The sequence below is a fragment of the Octopus bimaculoides genome, chromosome 13, assembly GCF_001194135.2.
Source record: "Octopus bimaculoides isolate UCB-OBI-ISO-001 chromosome 13, ASM119413v2, whole genome shotgun sequence".
NCBI classification, from domain to species: Eukaryota; Metazoa; Mollusca; class Cephalopoda; order Octopoda; family Octopodidae; genus Octopus; species Octopus bimaculoides.
This window is the reverse complement of record NC_068993.1, coordinates 63,066,526-63,070,475: the sequence shown is the minus strand read 5'-3', so window position 1 is coordinate 63,070,475 and position 3,950 is coordinate 63,066,526. Positions and strand designations below refer to the sequence as shown.

The 3,950-nt window shown below is 34.2% G+C and overlaps 1 protein-coding gene across 2 annotated transcripts in view; it reads right to left on the bottom strand.

Annotated features, from left to right (window-relative positions):
• LOC106884276 (cytoplasmic FMR1-interacting protein) overlaps window positions 1–3,950 on the bottom strand; it is a 49,494-nt gene that overhangs the window by 44,440 nt on the left and 1,104 nt on the right. The window contains exon 1 of one of the 2 annotated variants that reach the window (XM_014935570.2): window positions 2,869–2,986. The exons of the other annotated variant lie outside the window; for it this stretch is intronic. The gene's annotated coding sequence lies outside the window, so the exon portion shown is untranslated. Of the gene's footprint in view, window positions 1–2,868; window positions 2,987–3,950 lie in introns of those variants that run through there. 2 annotated transcript variants of the gene reach the window in all.

Genomic DNA, 3,950 nt, shown 5'->3' with positions numbered 1-3,950 from the left:
GGAACTGAACACATCGAATAAATAATAATAATAATAATTCAATATTAGTGAAACATGGGTGAGAATAGTTTAGTACTAATAACAACTATAACTTCAGTCAGGCCTGTCATAGGAAATTCTTCAATTTTGAAAGAGAAGGAAAAAACAAACCAAAAAAACAAACAAACACAAAAACTGAAGTGTCAAAGACTGGATGCTAGATAATATGTATCGAAAATGGGGCCTTGATTACAACATATACATCCACACTGTAAAGTGTGTGTACACAGACTGACAAAGATTTATAGACTAACAGACAGCCACACAAAGAGAGAGGAGAAGGGGGAAGTGTGTGCGTATAGTAGTAGTAGTAGTAGTAGGGTGTGTTTGTGTATTTATTTTGCCAAAATATCTTTCTAAATAAGAAACAATGCATTTTTCAGAACAGTTTTTAAGCCGGAATATTTTTTATCAGGTAGAGTAAAACACATTTGGTCTGATTAACCGACTTTCTCAAGCTATCCATTCCGGTATTTAATAGACGAAAGTCGTAGCATCAATAATAGAAACGATTTCTTTTAAACAGCCATACAGCTTCGAATCTACAAGGCAAACTAAAAAGATGTTGTGACAGCAATAATTCGAAGGAAAGAAAGGAAAGAAATAATTCGGCGAAGTTTAAACGAGCGATCGAAGTCAAAATGACATGATCTAAGCAAGAATGGTGCCTTCGATCTTTAAAAAAAGGAAGAGATAATAAAACCGAAACGATTATGCCTTTTCTAGGAGTATTAAGTAACACGGGTAAAACTGTGCCAGCTGGGAATCGAAACCGGGTCTTGTGAATTCAGCACACTACGGTGCCTGACTGAACAACATCCCAGACGGAGACATGCTAGAAATAGCAACGAAATCCCAACCATCTTATATATATATATATATATATATATATGTATGTATAAAAGACCCCAAAACCGTCCATTAAAATAACGGATACATTGGATGATGTAGTGTTGGCTACACTAAGTCCGAGTAAGATGGCATGGCTAGAATGTCTTTGATCATGGGCCTGCTTGATCATGATCAGTGCTGACTTTGGGACTAGACAACTACAACTTCAAATCTTCAGAAACCGAGAGGATATCGGATTTACTCAACATTCTATACATACACATCAGAGTGCTTCTGCAGAAGTGAAAGCATAGGTTGTGATGTTCATGCATTTCCTACATGCATTAAGACGAGATGAACAATGGCAAGGAATGTGAATGTGTAAGACTAGAGCGAGCTTGCAGAAATATGCAGCCTCAGTTAACTAATTCATACCACATTGTGCACGGAAACACACAGATATATATATATATATATATATATATATATAAGTAAAAGGAGGCAGGATGAGACAAATAGTATATAGACAGATGGATGGAGGCGATAGAGAAAATAAAGGGCGCAGAAAGAGAGAGAGAGAGAGGATGTGTATATTGCATTTAGACAAGTTAACCCACTTTTGGAATCAAAATAAATCAGCAGCAGAAGAAATTACGGAAAGGAAGTGAGAAGTAGAGAGGAACGAAATATTTTTACGACAGTCCTATTAAAGCGATGCCAGCATTTCTAACATTTAGAATAAGGAGAGGATCGCGCATTCATATGTGTGTGTATGTGCGTGCGTTTACAATAACTTATATATGTGTGTGTGTATGTATATATACATATAAATATGTATGTATATGTGGTCAGAATAGAAAGATATGTAAAATAATATGCATGCAAAACAATACTAATCAACTGTGTGTGTGTGTGTGTAGATGGAGGGAATATGGGGAGCGATCAGCCGATAGGCGAAACTCGAGAAGTCAAATTATTATTTTTTTATATCATAAACATTACATACAGAAGTGTACAAAAATAATGCAATCCATAGCAGAGTGCGTGCGTGTGTGTGTCTCTCTCTCTATATATATATAGCGTTTTAATGTTAAGTAATAATAAAAAACAATTTTGCATTAAACTGAAGGATTACTCAATACATTATGTAGAGTATAAATGTATTATCTTTTAACAAGAACAGTATCAACAGCTTAGCTAACCGAAACTTCGAAGTCATTGTCAACACTATTCTATATACATTGCACTTCTACAAAGGATTATATTTATATACACTTCCTCAGCAATCAGCTACATATATATATATATATATATATATACACATACACACACACGCCCCGTTCTATCTATCTAAACACACTCACATAATCAGAGCATTTCTGTGGAATGTACCACACCTTCAACAATAAGCTTAAACAGAGCAGATCACAGTGAATAGATAAATAAACAGCTGAAGAGAAATTCTCATCTTAATCGGTGACTAGTCATATAAAGCTTTACAGATTTGGGACAAATCCACCAATAATATATATATATATATATATATATATATATATATAGTGGAAAGCAAAAGCTTTATGGGGAGATAGTAAGATAAGACTTAATATTATTATTATTAGTATTAGTAATAATAATAATGATTATAATAATTGTTTGTAACCAAAAACTAGCTTTTCCTACACACTATGTAGCGAAAATGAACCCCTGAAGACACCAGATTCCTGATTAGTTTACTTGTTAGCAGAATTAAGGAGCGATATATTAACAGTTAGAGTAATAATGAGAGAAATGATGAGGATAATCATAATATTTACTTAAAAAAGGAAAGAATAAAGTGAAAGCTGTAACAATGAGTTTTTGGTTTGGATTTCTTTCTTGCCCTCCCCTCCTCTATTACCAACGGAGTGCGGCGAGGAAAACAAGGCCGTACGCTGATGGAATCGCTATACATGGTGTTTCGAAATCAAGTTGAAGCAACTAGAAATTAAAAGTACTTACAGAATAGACGACTAAGTTGACCAGCTACATGGAAGAATCAAAAAAAAATCGCTAGACTACATTCGGTTTTACATTCAACCAAGCTGGCTTATGGCGACTTCCGGTACCAAAATGGTTCTTTACAAAACCTGACTTGGAACCAGTGAATTCCGAAACCCGACCTCCATTATTCATTTTTTAAACTTGTTTTAACTACCATTTCCAATACTTAACGGATTCTTCGCATTATCCTATCCGTTCCAATCAACCTCCTTAATAATTTTACGCTTCATAATATCACGATTTAAAGACCGATTCATTTATTTCGTATTAAAACATTTGCATATATTTATAAGTTTATCAAAAATTTCAAAAATATATTATTCATATGGATAATAATGTTTTAAAAAAATATTTTCTAAATATTTGTTTTATATATTTTGGGGTTGTCAGGGATGAGGGTGGGTATTCTTAATTGGTATTGAAACAGCAGTATGGGAGGGCAAATTCATTTCTTGGCTGATTACCGCTTATCGTAACAGTAATATTTAGAAGTAAATTCGGTCAGTTAAGCCCCAATCCTAAACTGGTAAATCTGCTGAAGAAATCATAATGTACGTTATATTAGGATTTTTTGCAGAGTTTATTTCATAAGAAACGAAATGAAAATAAACGAGGGGAAAAAAACCCCAGTTAGAATTATAATTATTATTAGAAAGTCTAGTAAACACTGTAGAGAGAAGTCTCCGGTCAACAGAAGCGGCAACTCGGTTTCGATTCTCGGAAGTTACAATCGCGAATAAACTTGGGGAATGTCGGAAAAGATAAGAATCTGAAGCTTTGGAAGTCAGTCAAAAAGGCAGTGGATTAACTCAGTTGTTGGAACGTTGGATACAATTCTTTTGGCTATTTATTCCGCCGTTTCACTATTTGAGTTCAAATCCCGTTGAGGTTAACTTCATCTTCCACCCTTTCGGAGTCTATAAAGTACTAGGGAAGTACTGACTGGGATCAATATAATTGACTGCTCCCTCTCCTAAATTTCTAGCCTTGTGTCAATGTTAGGAACCATATTATATATATATATATATATATATATATAT